General features: G+C 48.1%; 1 protein-coding gene across 1 annotated transcript in view; it reads left to right on the top strand.

Moving 5' to 3' along the window:
• The window catches only part of LOC310798381 (NACHT, LRR and PYD domains-containing protein 12-like), a gene marked incomplete at its 3' end in the record, with an annotated part of 103,235 nt that overhangs the window by 74,712 nt on the left and 12,540 nt on the right, over positions 1-15,983 (top strand). The gene's annotated exons all lie outside the window — the stretch shown is intronic.

Here is a 15,983-nt window from a genome sequence, read left to right as displayed (position 1 = left end):
TGTGTGTGCTGTGGTGGACTTAGTGTTTTGGGGGCCTAAGGTGAACACATGCATGATGGGGTCCTGCACATCCGTTGTTCTCCTCGTACCTGAAGCCTCATCATGCTTTTATTTGTTTGAACATAATTAGATGTTATGGGTCTGTTCCAAACTGCCTGTCTCTATCACTTTATTTTTTCTATGGTGAATTTGAAAAGTATAAAGAGAGATTTACATCACGGGAAGGTGCAATAAGGCTGGAGCAAAAAACGCTGCATAAATGAAAGAAGGTAGAGCCTGCACACTTACTCACAATGCCAAAAAGTTTAATTAAAAAAACAAACGTTTTCGATCCACACTGGATCTTTGTCAGGTCAGCAATGTTTGGTGGATGAAGAAGGCCCCTATATATAGTACACCACAGGTGCAGTCATAGGCTGATGGGCTCTATGCTGATAGGTGGGGGGGGCACAATCACCACCTCACATCCACACATAATTGATACAATTAACCATGTAAAAAAGCCCAGGGAAATAGATAATAAAGTGGAACAAAGTGGGCTTAAAAGGGAGAACAATATACAAACAACAATATTAGACTATAATGCAAAATACACCAATTAAAATCTACATTACGCCACGATACATAATATAAAGGTAGCAATAGAAGTTCTGAATAGAAAAATAGAATAATTTGGAAAAGGTTTAATTTTATAAATGTTTTAAAAGGGGGGGGTAAATATATTATACGTATCTAGATGGTTCAAGGCACAATAAATAAATAAATAAACCGAACACTAGAGAAGACATTAGGAAACAATCATAGGGGCAATAATAAAACCTCCTATACATAGGCACATTTACAACTGTTTCAAGTTTTATTAAAGGAAGTGTTTTATATCGTACTCTTGGTTCAGACCTCTGGGTGCGAGAGTCTGAAGGTTAAAGATATGAAAACTCTCTCTACTAAGTAGGAGGGTGTTTAAATCACCTCGTCTTGGAGTTAGTACATGCTCAATGCCTATATATTTCAGGGAAGACACTGGGTGCTTCGCCTCCGTAAAATGGACTGCCACCGGGTTCCGTGGATCCTGGGTTCGGATGCAGCTCCTGTGCTCTGCAATCGTAGTTTTAAGGTCTCTTTGTGTTTTACCCACATACGCCAGGCCACATGGACATTTAATTAAATAGACAAAAAAATTTGTTGAACAGGTTATCATGCCCTTTATTTTCATCGTTTTACCTGTTGTCGGGTGAGTGTATGTGGTGCATTTATATGTGAAATTGCACTGTGTGCAAGAACCACATCGGTAGTTGCCAGGTGGCAGATCAAGAAAGGTGGTGTTTTTTGTTGGAATGAGGTCAGATTTGACCAGCATTTGCCTCAAATTAGGACGTTTATACACTACCTTGGGAGCAAAATTGAACTCATTTTTGAGCGATGGATCCGAACTTAAAATGTGCCAGTGTTTCCTAATAGTTCTCTCAAAGTCTTTCCCCAGAGCTGAATAATTAAGGAAGCATCTAGGGGTGTTAGTGGGTGGAAGTTTATCCTTCTTAGTTAGACTTCGTTCTTGCGAGACAGTTTTAAACCTATTTCGGGCAGAGTTAACCCAGCTGTCATTGTAGCCTCTGTGCTTGAATCTATACTCCAAAACATCTGCTTGTTTTTCATAGTCAGTAGGTTTGGTGCATATTCTTCTTATCCTACTGAATTGGCTAATGGGAAGACTTTTTTTCTGGTGTAGTGGGTGGAACGATTGACCATGTAGGAAAGAACATTTATCAGTTTCCTTTCTATACAGGTCCATAACTAACACATCACCTTCCCGTAAAACCAAGATATCCAAAAAGCTGACTTTGTGTATCATGCTCAATGGTGAATTTCAAATGTTCATGACATTGGTTAAGAAACTCATAAAACTCCATCAAACTCTCAATACCATCATAGATCATAAAAACATCATCAACATACCTTTTCCATAATTGAATATTATTGAGGAATGGATTATTAGGGGAAAAGACAAAGTTATTTTCAAAACAGGCAACATACAGGGAACTGAAATTAGGGGACATTTTGCTGCCCCCTTGCATTGCCTGTATAAAGAAGACACTTTTTCAAACATAAAAACATTTTTGGACAACACCAATTCTGCCAATTTGCTTAGACACTGAGTACTGGGTATAGTTCCAAGTGGTCTTGTGTCTAGGAAGTGGGTCAAAGCATTTAAGCCGCCCTGGTGGTCAACGTTGGTAAATAAGTTTTGTATGTCCATTGTGACAAGATGTGTGTGTCACGGGTGCGTGCGTGACTGAGAATAAAATTGGATTCTACTGGGGAGTGGTGCTGGCCCAAACAGCATACACAGACAAGGATGGAATGTTGGAACAAATGGGTTTTATTATTAAAATACAAAATAGAAAAAATGTGCCTATTTAAAAAGAGTCCAGCGTCCGTGTGACAACGTCCAGTGTCTGCTGCAGTCCAGAGCAATTGCGGTGTTTCCCTCTCGTCCGGTTCCCCGTCCTCTCCTGACGCCTCCAGCTGACAAGAGGGTGTAGAACAGAGCAGGCTTTAATGCTTTGGTTCCCCAGGGGAATAAGAGTTCCTCACTGGTAGGATAACTCACTAGTAGGCTACTGTCACTTTGGATGAGCAAAGTTAAATAATTGAAATGCAACCAAATCCACTGCAACCAAGTTCAACCCAGTTAGATGCAACACGTCTATTGCAAGTAAATCACACCAACTAAATAATTCACAACACGCCTTAAGGGCTCGTCCTCCTTCAGTGCAGTAGCCTAATATAGTAGTTCCACTGAGGGTTTGTTTTACTGCCAGGTGTCTGGGGTTAGGCCTGCATGCAGACCCGCGTCGTCTGTCCACGGAGCTGGTCACACTCAAAGATAAAATAATAAAAATGGAGCGGGACTTAACTGAAGGAGGGGGGAAGCGCACCTCCACCCCTCCGCTTTCCCACGGCGTGTCTCCCGCTGTCGCTCCTGTCCTCTCTCTCCCTCGCAGCTCGTGCGAGATGGGATCACAGCGTTTCCCCTGGCTGTTCCCACACTTCCAAGCGGCTTCGTTCCTCCGCCTCTCGGGTCTCAGGTCGGCTCGGCTCGTCCGGGTCTCAGGTCGGCTCGCTCTCGGGTCTCCGGTCGGCTCGCTCTCGGGTCTCAGGTCGGCTCGACTCGTCCGCTCTCGTCCGTGCCCTCGTGTTTTCTGGCGTCCGTCACAAGCACAGCTGACCCACTGACTCGCTTGGTTCGTCTGGAGGAGGAATGGCAGCTGAAACAGAAAGAGACTGGGGAGCTCTCACCCCACCTGTGGCTCACAGTTAATGGTGGAGCGACTTCCGGGGCCTTCCCCCCCTCTCCCTCTCACCCGTGCATCAGCCACGGTGCGACCTTAGGTACGCGAGGGAGAGGAGGTAGCTTGGCCATCCCAGCCGAAGCCGCTCCCACCAATCTTACCTAAACCGCAGGCAGGGCTGAATACTGCTCCCCAGCTCCGCCATTCCTCCTATCGACTTGGGCACGTCAGTCCTCCATATTGTCCACGTCCACCACGGTTGGCTGCCCAGCTCCCTCTCTCTCTGTGTGTCTCTTTTTCTGTCCGTCCCGCACACCAGCTCTGCATCTCCTAATCAACAGTCGGGGGTAATTGAGGGAACCACCCACAGAGCCCCGTCCGCAAATCACAGCCATTTTGCCCAGAATAATTAAGAAAGTCCCACGAAAATAGAGCAAACTCCCCTTACAGACAGTGCCACCCCCAGGTTAACCATCACACCCACATTTCTGCCACACCAATGCATCACCCTGTGACATGTGTCTGTGTCAAGATTACTGAGATTATTCACTGCCTTTAAAATGTTAATCATGTCCATTGAATCTCGCACATATGATGGGAGGGCAGTGACAAAGGGTTTTATAAAGAAATCGACATAACTGGAAATATTCTCAGTGAGTGATCCAATGGCAGACACAATGGGTCTCCCAGGTGGATTTACCAACCTTTTATGTATTTTTGGTAGGATATAAAAAACGGGCATAATGGGGTGTGCCACCTTCATAAAAGCACATTCTTTTTTTGTGATTTCTCCTGCTTCAAAAAATTCATTCAGTTTTTCATCAATTTTACTTTTAAAAACATGAGTTGGATCCTTTGCAAGTGATTCATAATAAATGGGATCTGACAATTGCCGTTCAACTTCATTTTTATAATCAACCCGTTTTAATATGCAAATTGCACCACCTTTGTCGGCAGGTTTAATAACAATTTAATTTGAAAAGTATACCAGACCAACAAATACATGCAAATGCAAATATAGGTTGAAATCGCTGCATAAATGTTTTTCAGCTTTCATGCTATGTTGTTGTGGGTACATGCTTAAATCCTTTCCAGGCTCTCTCTCTCTCTCTCTCTCTCTCTCTCTCTCTCTCTCTCTCGCTCTCTCTCTCTCTCTCTCTCTCTCTCCTGCTCTCCTGCTTGATTTCTTCTGGGGAGGTTATCACTGGATCCCACAAAGTCTTCTGTATTTACCGAGGGAGGAGGTTGGCCAAGAGCTAATATACCTGCCAGGTAGAATAGCAGCTTTTAGACTCCAGTGGATCCAGAAATGACTTTATGTGAAAGGCTGGGCGGTATGGAGGCAGGTTGCAGAGACACTCTTAAAACAGGTGGAGGTCTGGGTCTGGACTTGTCACTTTTCTTTGTGAATCCTAACACACTGTCACTCAATGATGTTGCATCCTTTTATAGAGGTCTGCTAAGAGTATGATGACTGATGAAGGTGCTGAGAGCGGCAACTCTCAGCTCGGTGGAGTGGCTGCTGGAGGAGCCTCTGGTTTTTGGGGCGAGGCTAGACATCACCACAGCAGCCACACCAAGACTTTGTGGGACCCTAAAGGCAGCCAAGGTGGTTACCCTGGGGCACCTGGTGGGCCTTGCAGGAAAAGACATCATTGAGGCCAGGGCGGTGGCTGAGCGGCTGGGCGTGAGATCGATGCGAGTGGCTGGACTGATGCTTGGTCGGTACAGGAGTGCCCTGACTGCAGAGGACTGGAAGCTGTTGGAGGAGGGAGACAGAGGGGACACAGGGTTTGGATTATCACAGGAGGAGAACAGAGGGGATGCTGTGTTTGTATTATCCCAGGAGGAGGACAGAGGGGACACAGGGTTTGGATTATCACAGGAGGACAGAGGGGACACGGGGTTTGTATTATCACAAGAGGCGGACAGAGGGGACACAGGGTTTGTATTATGACAGGAGGATGACAGAGGGGATACAGGGTTTGTATTATCACAGGGGGACAGAGGGGACGTAAGGTTTGTATTATCCCAGGAGGAGGACAGAGGGGACATAGGGTTTGGATTATCACAGGAGGACAGAGGGGACACAGGGTTTGTATTATCACAGGAGGACAGAGGGGACATAGGGTTTGTATTATCACAGGAGGACAGAGGGGACACAGGGTTTGTATTATCACAGGAGGGGGACAGAGGGGACACGAGGTTTCTATTATGACAGGAGGAGGACAGAGGGGACACAGGGTTTGTATTATCAGAGGAGGACAGAGGGGACACAGGGTTTGTATTATCACAGGAGGACAGAGGGGACACAGGGTTTGGATTATCACAGGAGGACAGAGAGGACACGGGGTTTGGATTATCACAGGAGGACAGAGAGGACACAGGGTTTGTATTATCACAGGAGGGGGACAGAGGGGACACGGGGTTTGTATTATCACAGGAGGAGGACAGAGGGGACACAGGGTTTGTATTATCACAGGAGGACAGAGGGTACACAGGGTTTGTATTATCACAGGAGGAGGACAGAGGGGACACAGGGTTTGTATTATCACAGGAGGACAGAGTGTTACTGTTGGGGTCCTCCACCACAGGGGGAGTGGTTGGGGCCTCTCTGGACTCTGTCAGAGGAAAGAGACTCTACAGACTCTGTGTGAAAATAGTCAACAGAGACAGGCTGATTAGCAGGCCGACACCCCGTGGAGGACCAGCCTCAGGGTGGGGTCGGAGGTCAAGCCTGCATGGACCACACTGTATAAGGAGCCCTTGCCAAAATAGTCTGGGGACTTACAGTGGAGGGTACTACATGGGCCACTGCCAGTCAATGCTTTTGTCTCTGTGGTGAACTCTGATGTGAACAGTGGCTGTCCTTTCTGTGGGGTGAGAGAGACAATATGTCACTGCTTCAGAGACTGTGTGAGGCTCAGGCCTCTCTTCAACATGCTGACTTCTTTCTTCACTTTTCTTGCTGCTGTTTTTACTTTTTCTGTCTTTATTTTCAGTTTCCAGTGTAGGAAGAGCAAACAGAGGATGGGGCATATTGTAAATGTCTTGTTGGGACAGGCAAAAATGGCTGTGTACCTTAGCAGGAAGAGGAAATAGATGCAGACTTCTAAGTAGGCCTTGTAGTCTTGTTGAAGGCTCTGGTTAGGGTGAGAGTAACCATAGACTTTGAGAACTACAAAAGGATGCAGGACATGGGAGTGTTTCAGAGCAGGTGGTGTCTGGAGGAAGCTGTGTTCAGGCTGGAGGGAGGAGAGCTGATTTTTAACACACAGCTGGGATGAGGAGGGCTTGACAATGTGTATGATTGTCCATGACTGATCTGTTTTGTTTTGATTGGTGTTGTTTTGTTGAGTTTTTGGGGTGGTTGCATTGGTTCTGATTTTGTGTTTTGTGAAACTTGTTTGTCCCCTGCCATGATGTACATGTTGTAGGTAGAGGTTTCATTAAAGGCTAAAACTCAAACTCTCCTGCCCTCTGCTGGTGAGTAATCACACTGAGGAAAGACAGAGATCTGGGTCGTGCCCTTTGGTTAAAATATAAATATAAATAAAACTGGTAAATAGAAATGTGTTTGGCACGGGGAATTGATGGCCCTGAAACTCTGATTACAGGGACACAAACATATTTTTGCAAGTAGGCTACAATGTCCAAGTTTAGCTCTGTGTGTTGAGCTGAGTGATGCCACTCTTTCAAGTGGAAGTTTGTTTCGCCAGCCACAAATGTACATTCTCATCTTTTTTTATTTGTTTCTGCTGATTTATTTTATAGTGAAGATGAAGAAAAGCCTCCACTCACTAACTCACTCTTCAATCTCTGCTTGTTTATTGAAGCAGCAGCATGTTGTCATTCATATTAATGAGTGCTGGTTTGTCCTTGTTATGTCTTTTTGAACCTGCAGCTTGTTGGCTTCAGCTGCTTTCAGTTGACTTCACCATTTTAGAAACATGTATATTTAAAACCTCCACAGCTCTGAGTGAGTTATGAAACATGGTTTCAACCAGGTTTTCTATACAGGAATGTTTTATTTTATATCTACATGTTTTATTCTTTATTCAGATTGAGTGAATGCAGCTTGTCAGAGAGCAGCTGTGCTTCTCTGGCCTCAGCTCTGAAGTCCAAGCCCTCCTCCCATCTGAGAGAGCTGGCCCTGAGTGAGGATTCAGCAGTGAAGCACCTGTGTGATCTTCTGGAGAGTCCACACTGCAGACTGGAGACTCTGAGGTCAGATAGGGTTCATTTTACGTGTGCGTGTGTGTGTGTGCGCGCGTGCGCGTGCATGCTTCCGTATGTGTGTGTGTGTGTGTGTGTGCGTGCGTGCATGCGTGTGTGTGTGTGTGTGTGTGTGTGCGTGTGTGCTTCTGTGTGTGTGTGTGTGTGTGTGTGTGTGTGCGTGCTTCTGTGTGTGTGTGTGTGTGTGTGTGTGTGTGTGTGTGTGTGTGTGTGTGTGTGTGTGTATTGTGGTGGACTTAGTGTTTTGGGGGCCTAAGTGAACACAGGCATGATGGGGTCCTGCACATCCGTTGTTCTCCCCTGGTACCTGAAGCCTCATCATGCTTTTATTTGTTTGAAAATAATTAGATGTTATGGGTCTGTTCCAAACTGCCTGTCTCTATCACTTTCTTTTTTCTATGGTGAATTTGAAAAGTATACCAGACCAACAAATACATGCAAATGCAAATATAGGTTGAAATCGCTGCATAAATGTTCTTCAGTGTTCATGCTTAGTTGTTGTGGGTACATGCTTTAATCCTTTCCAGGCTCTCTCTCTCTCTCTCTCTCTCTCTCTCTCTCTCTCTCTCTCTCTCTCTCTCTCTCTCTCTCTCTCTCTCTCTCTCTCTCTCTCTCTCTCTCTCTCTCCCCCTCTCTTTCTCTCTCTCTCTCTCTCTCTCTCCTGCTTGATTTCTTCTGGGGAGGTTATCACTGGATCCATCAAAGTGTTCTGTATTTACCAAGGGAGGAGGTTGGTCAAGGGCTAATACACCTGTCCAGTAGAACGGCAGCTTTTAGACTCAAGTGGATCCAGAAATGACTTGATGTGAAAGGCTGGGCGGTATGGAGGCAGGTTGCAGAGACACTCTTAAAACAGGTGGGAGGTCTGGGCTTGTCACTTTTCTTTGTGAATCCTAACACACTGTCACTCAATGAGGTTGCACCCTTTTATAGAGGTCTGCTAAGAGTATGATGACTGATGAAGGTGCTGAGAGCGGTGCCTCTCAGCTCGGTGGAGTGGCTGCTGGAGGAGCCTCTGGTTTTTGGGGAGATGCTGGACATCACCACAGCAGCCACGCCAGGACTTTGTGGGACCCTAAAGGCAGCCAAGGTGGTTACCCTGGGCCACCTGGTGGGCCTTGCAGGGAAAGACATCATTGAGGCCGGGGCGGTGGCTGAGTGGCTGGGCGTGAGATCGATGCGAGTGGCTGGACTGATGCTTGGTCTGTACAGGAGCACCCTGACTGTAGAGGACTGGAAGCTGTTGCAGGAGGGGGAGAGAGGGGACACAGGGTTTGTATTATCACAGGAGGAGGACAGAGGGGACACGGGGTTTGGATTATCACAGGAGGGGGACAGAGGGGACACAAGCTTTGGATTGTCACAGGAGGGGGACAGAGGGGACGCAGGGTTTGGATTATCACAGGAGGGGGACAGAGGGGACGCAGGGTTTGGATTATCACAGGAGTGGGACAGAGGGGATGCAGGGTTTGGATTATCACAGGAGGGGGACAGAGGGGACACAGGGTTTGGATTATCACAGGAGGAGGACAGAGGCACGCAGGGTTTGGATTATCACAGGATGGGGACAGAGGGGACACAGGGTTTGAATTATCACAGGAGGGGGACAGAGGGGACACAGGGTTTGTATTATCACAGGAGGGGAACAGAGGGGAGACAGGGTTTGGATTATCACAGGAGGAAGACAGAGGCACCCAGGGTTTGGATTATCACAGGAGGAAGACAGAGGGGACACAGGGTTTGGATTATCACAGGAGGAGGACAGAGGGGACACAGGGTTTGGATTATCACAGGAGGAGGACAGAGGGACACAGGGTTTGGATTATCACAGGAGGAGGACAGAGGGGACACAGGGTTTGGATTATCACAGGAGGGGGACAGAGGGGAGGCACAGTTTGGATTATCACAGGAGGGGGACAGAGGGGACGCAGGGTTTGGATTATCACAGGAGGGGGACAGAGGGGACGCAGGGTTTGGATTATCACAGGAAGGGGACAGAGGGGATGCAGGGTTTGTATTATCACAGGAGGGGGACAGAGGGGACACAGGCTTTGGATTATCACAGAAGGAAGACAGAGGCACGCAGGGTTTGGATTATCACAGGAGGAGGACAGAGGGGACACAGGGTTTGGATTATCACAGGAGGAGGACAGAGGGGACACTGGGTTTGGATTATCACAGGAGGAGGACAGAGGGGACACAGGGTTTGGATTATCACAGGAGGAGGACAGAGGGGACACTGGGTTTGGATTATCACAGGAGGAAGACAGAGGGGACACAGGGTTTGGATTATCACAGGAGGAGGACAGAGGGGACACAGGGTTTGGATTATCACAGGAGGAGGACAGAGGGGACACTGGGTTTGGATTATCACAGAAGGGGGACAGAGGGGACACAGGGTTTGGATTATCACAGGAGGGTGACAGAGGCACGCAGGGTTTGAATTATCACAGGATGGGGACAGAGGGGACACAGGGTTTGGATTATCACAGGAGGAGGACAGAGGGGACGTAGGGTTTGGATTATCACAGGAGGGGGACAGAGGGGGCCACAGGGTTTGGATTATCACAGGAGGGGGACAGAGGCACGGAGGGTTTGGATTATCACAGGATGGGGACAGAGGGGACACAGGGTTTGGATTATCACAGGAGGAAGACAGAGGGGACACAGGGTTTGGATTATCACAGGAGGAGGACAGAGGGGACACAGGGTTTGGATTATCACAGGAGAAGGACAGAGGGGACACAGGGTTTGGATTATCACAGGAGGGGGACAGAGGGGACGCAGGGTTTGGATTATCACAGGAGGGGGACAGAGGAGACGCAGGGTTTGGAATATCACAGGAGGGGGACAGAGGGGACGCAGGGTTTGGATTATCACAGGAGGGGGACAGAGGGGACGCAGGGTTTGGATTATCACAGGAGGGGGACAGAGGGGACACAGGGTTTGGATTATCACAGGAGGGGGACATAGGCACGCAGGGTTTGGATTATCACAGGATGGGGACAGAGGGGACACGGGGTTTGGATTTTCACAGGGGGACAGAGGGGACACAGGGTTTGTATTATCACAGGAGGGGGACAGAGGGGACATGGGGTGTGGATTATCACAGGGGGACAGAGGGGACACAGGGTTTGTATTATCACAGGAGGGGGATAGAGGGGACACAGGGTTTGTATTATCACAGGAGGGGGATAGAGGGGACACAGGGTTTCACAGGAGGACAGAGGGACACAGGGTTTGGATTATCACAGGAGGAGGATAGAGGGGACACAGGGTTTGGATTATCACAGGAGGACAGAGTGGACACAGGATTTGTATTATCACAGGAGGAGGACAGAGGGGACACAGGGTTTGTTTTATCACAGGATGACAGAGGGGACACAGGGTTTGTTTTATCACAGGAGGACAGAGGGGGTGAGGTGGGTCGTTCTTTCCCGAGGCTGCTGTTGGGGTCCTCCACCACAGAGGGAGTGGATGAGGCCTCTCTGGACTCTGTCAGAGGAAAGAGACTCTACAGACTCTGTGTGAAAATAGTCAACAGAGACAGGCTGAGCAGCAGGCCGACACCCTGTGGAGGTTTTCAGGTCGAGGTACACAGGAGGGTTGGGGGAGGAAATGTGTAGGAAGAGCTGTCATTGGGTAGCTTTAACGAAAGGTCCCGCCCTAGTCCCGCCCCGTGAGCGTGAAGCCGCTCGGAGACAAGCCGCCTCTAGTCTGCGACAGTGAAACGCTGGGCGGTTCCAGCGGCAGGGGGCACGAGGTTGAAATGGACCAATCAGACGCGGAAATGGAGCAAGACAGCCTATCAAGATGCAGCGTCAAAGAGGCTTTCACAGGAGGCAAGCCGCCGAGGGTTTCATGGTGTGCACGAGCCGTGAGGCTCAGGCCTCTCTTCAACGTCCTGACTTCTTTCTTTACTTTTCTAGCTGCTGTTTTGACTTTTTCTGTCTTTATTTTCAGTTTCCAGTGTGGCAACAGCAAACAGAGGATGGGGCATATTGTAAATGTCTTGCTGGGGCAGCAAAGATGGCGGTGTACCTTTGCAGGAAGAGGAAATAGATGCAGATGTCTAAGTAGGCCGTGTAGTCTTGTTGAAGGCTCTGGTTAGGGTGAGAGTAACCATAGACTTTGAGAACTACAAAAGGATGCAGGACATGGGACTGTTTCAGAGCAGCTGGTGTCTGGGGGAAGCTGTGTGCAGGCTGGAGGGAGGAGAGCTGCTTTTTAACACACAGCTGGGATGAGGAGGGCTTGACAGTGTGTATGATTGTCCCTGACTGATGTGTTTTGTTTTGATTGGTGTTGTTTTGTTGAGTTTTTTGCGGGGGTTCCATTGGTTCTGATTTTGTGTTTTGTGAAATTTGTTTGTCCTCTGCCATGATGTACATGTCGTAGGTAGAGGTTTCATTAAAGGCTTGTTAAAACTCAAACTCTCCTGCCCTCTGCTGGTGAGTAATCACACAGAGGAAAGACAGAGATCTGGGTCGTGCCCTTTGGTTAAAAAATAAATATAAATACAACTGGTAAATAGAAACGTGTTTGGCACGGGGAATTGACGGGCCTGAAATTCTGATTACAGGGACACATACATCTTTTTGCAAGTAGGCTACAATGTCCAAGTTTAGCTCTGTGTGTTGAGCTGAGTGATACCACTCTTTAAAGTGGAAGTTTGTTCCACCAGCCACAAATTTACATTCTCATCTTTTTTTATTTGTTTCTGCTGATTTATTTTATAGTGAAGAAAAGCCTCCACTCACTAACTCACTCTTCAGTCTCTGCTTGTTTATTGAAGCAGCAGCATGTTGTCATTCATATTAATGAGTGCTGCTTTGTCCTTATGTCTTTTTGAACCTGGCAGCCTGTTGACTTCAGCTGCTTTCAGTTGACGTCACCATTTTAGAAACATGTATATTTAAAACCTCCACAGCTCTGAGTGGATTATGAAACATGGTTTCAGTCAGGTTTTCTATACAGGAATGTTTTATTTTATATCTACATGTTTTATTCTATATTCAGATTGGAGTTGTGCAGCTTGTCAGAGAGCAGCTGTGCTTCTCTGGCCTCAGCTCTGAAGTCCAACCCCTCCTCCCATCTGAGAGAGCTGAACCTGAGTCGCAACATGCTGAAGGAGTCAGCAGTGAAGCACCTGTGTGATCTTCTGGAGAGTCCACACTGCAGCCTGGAGACTCTGAGGTCAGAAAGGGTTAATTTCACCTGTGTGTGTGTGTACGCATTATTGTGGTTGCCAACTAGGCACTGTCTCTATCACTTTCTTTTTTCTATGGTGAATTTGAAAAGTATACCAGACCAACAAATACATGCAAATGCAAATATAGGTTGAAATAGCTGCATAAATGTTTTCAGCGACGTGTTGCATGCTTTAATTCTCTCTCTCTCTCTCTCTGAGACTCAGAGACATGATTGATGATTTAAACAAATGTTTCACTTTAAGGAAAACTTAGATAGAGCCTTAATACAGGTTACACTGAGAATGTGCAGTCTTTAGGTCCAAAACGAGCAGAGGCGCCGATGGCAGTCCAGATGGTGCTGTGTCTCAGCTGTGGCAGTCCAGATGGTGCTGTGGCTCAGCTGTGGCAGTCCAGATGGTGTTGTGGCTTAGCTGTGGCAGTCCAGATGGTGCAGTGACTTAGCTGTGGCAGTCCAGGTGGTGCAGTGACTTAGCTGTGGCAGTCCAGATGGTGCAGTGGCTCAGCTGTGGCAGTCCAGGTGGAGCTGTGGCAAGTCCAGGTGGTTCAGTGGCTCGGCTCTGAGAGATGAAGCACAAAGTAATAGTTGTCCTTGCAAAAAGGTTCAGAATTTCTTGGCAGGCGTTCGTACTGACCATACGGTACTACAAGCAGACACTGAATGGAGGTCCCGCCAGATATTTAAAGGCCTCCAGCTGACCCAGCTGACAGCAATCCTCCTGATTGGCTACACCCACACCTCCTGGAGCAGCTCACAGCTCCAACCTAATAGACCTGCACTGATTGAGCATTAAAGGCACAAGGAGGGCAGACATGCCCAGTTGCTATGACACCTGCTTGATGTTTTCTGGGGAGGTTCTCACTGGATCCCACAAAGTCTTCTGTATTTACCAAGGGAGGAGGTTGGCCAAGGGCTAATACACCTGCCCAGTAGAACAGCAGCTTTTAGACTCCAGTGGATCCAGAAATGACTTTATGTGAAAGGCTGGGCGGTATGGAGGCAGGTTGCAGAGACACTTTTAAAACAGGTGGGAGGTCTGGGCTTGTCACTTTTCTTTGTGAATCCTAACACACTGTCACTCAATGATGTTGCACCCTTTTAGAGGTCTGCTAAGAGAGTATGATGACTGATGAAGGTACTGAGAGTGACACCTCTCAGCTCGGTGGAGTGGCTGCTGGAGGAGCCTCTGGTTTTTGGGGCGAGGCTGGACATCACCACAGCAGCCACACCAGGACTTTGTGGGACCCTAAAGGCAGCCAAGGTGGTTACCCTGGGGCACCTGGTGGGCCTTGCAGGGAAAGACATAATTGAGGCCGGGGCGGTGGCTGAGCGGCTGGGCGTGAGATCGATGCGAGTGGCTGGACTGATGCTTGGTCGGTACAGGAATGCCCTGACTGCAGAAGACTGGAAGCTGTTGCAGGAGGGGGACAGAGGGGACACGGGGTTTGCATTATCACAGGAGGAGGACAGAGGGGACGCAGGGTTTGTATTATCACAGGAGGGGGACATAGGGGACGCAGGGTTTGCATTATCACAGGAGGAGGACAGAGGGGACGCAGGGTTTGTATTATCACAGGAGGGGGACAGAGGGGACACAGGTTTTTTTTATTATCACAGGAGGAGGACAGAGGGGATGCAGGGTTTGGATTATCACAGGAGGGGGACAGAGGGGACGCGAGGTTTGGATTATCACAGGAGGGGGACAGAGGGGACGCTGGGTTTGGATTATCACAGGAGGGGGACAGAGGGGACGCTGGGTTTGGATTATCACAGGAGGGGGACAGAGGGGACGCAGGGTTTGGATTATCACAGGAGGGGGACAGAGGGGACGCTGGGTTTGGATTATCACAGGAGGACAGAGGGGTCACAGGGTTTGGATTATCACAGGAGGACAGAGGACACAGGGTTTGTATTATCACAGGAGGGGGATAGAGGGGACACAGGGTTTCACAGGAGGGGGACAGAGGGGACACAGGGTTTGTATTATCACAGGAGGACAGAGGACACAGGGTTTGTATTATCACAGGAGGGGGATAGAGGGGACACAGGGTTTCACAGGAGGGGGACAGAGGGGACACAGGGTTTGTATTATCACAGAAGGACAGAGTGTTAACTGTTGGGGTCCTCCACCACAGGGGGAGTGGTTGGGGCCTGTCTGGACTCTGTCAGATGAAAGAGACTCTACAGACTCTGTGTGAAAATAGTCAACAGAGACAGGCTGAGCAGCAGGCCGACACCCCGTGGAGGACCAGCCTCAGCGTGGGGTCGGAGGTCAAGCCTGCATGGACCACACTGTATAAGGGGCCGTTGACAAAATAGTCCGGGGACTTACAGTGGAGGGTACTACATGGGGCACTGCCAGTCAATGCTTTTGTCTCTGTGGTGAACTCTGATGTGAACAGTGGCTGTCCTTTCTGTGGGGTGAGAGAGACAATATGTCACTGCTTCAGAGACTGTGTGAGGCTCAGGCCTCTCTTCAACCTGCTGACTTCTTTCTTTACTTTTCTTGATACTGTTTTTACTCTTTCTGTCTTTATTTTCAGTTTCCAGTGTAGCAAGAGCAAACAGAGGATGGGGCATATTGTAAATGTCTTGTTGGGGCAGCGAAGATGGCTGTGTACCTTAGCAGGAAGAGGAAAATAGATGCAGAAGTCTAAGTAGGCCTTGTAGTCTTGTTGAAGGCTCTGGTTAGGGTGAGAGTAACCATAGACTTTGAGAACTACAAAAGGATGCAGGACATGGGAGTGTTTCAGAGCAGCTGGTGTCTGGAGGAAGCTGTGTGCAGGCTGGAGGGAGGAGAGCTGCTTTTAAACACACAGCTGGGATGAGGAGGGCTTGACAGTGTGTATGATTGTCCATGACTGATACGTTTTGTTTTGATTGGTGTTGTTTTGTTGAGTTTTTTGGGGGGGTTCCATTGGTTCTGATTTTGTGTTTTGTGAAACTTGTTTGTCCTCTGCCATGATGTACATGTCTTAGGTAGAGGTTTCATTAAAGGCTTGTTAAAACTCAAACTCTCCTGCCCTCTGCTGGTGAGTAATCACACTGAGGAAAGACAGAGATCCCTTTGGTTAAAAAAGTAAATATAAATAAAACTGGTAAATAGAAATGTGTTTGGCACGGGGAATTGACAACACTGAAATTCTGATTACAGGGACACAAACATCTTTTTTGCAAGTAGGCTACAATGTCCAAGTTTGTTATTTATTTGTTAAGTTATGGAGGCAGGTTGCAGAGACACTCTTA

The sequence above is a fragment of the Poromitra crassiceps genome, assembly GCF_964638095.1.
Source record: "Poromitra crassiceps genome assembly, chromosome: 2".
NCBI classification, from domain to species: Eukaryota; Metazoa; Chordata; class Actinopteri; order Beryciformes; family Melamphaidae; genus Poromitra; species Poromitra crassiceps.
This window is presented reverse-complemented; position numbering and strand designations above follow the sequence as displayed.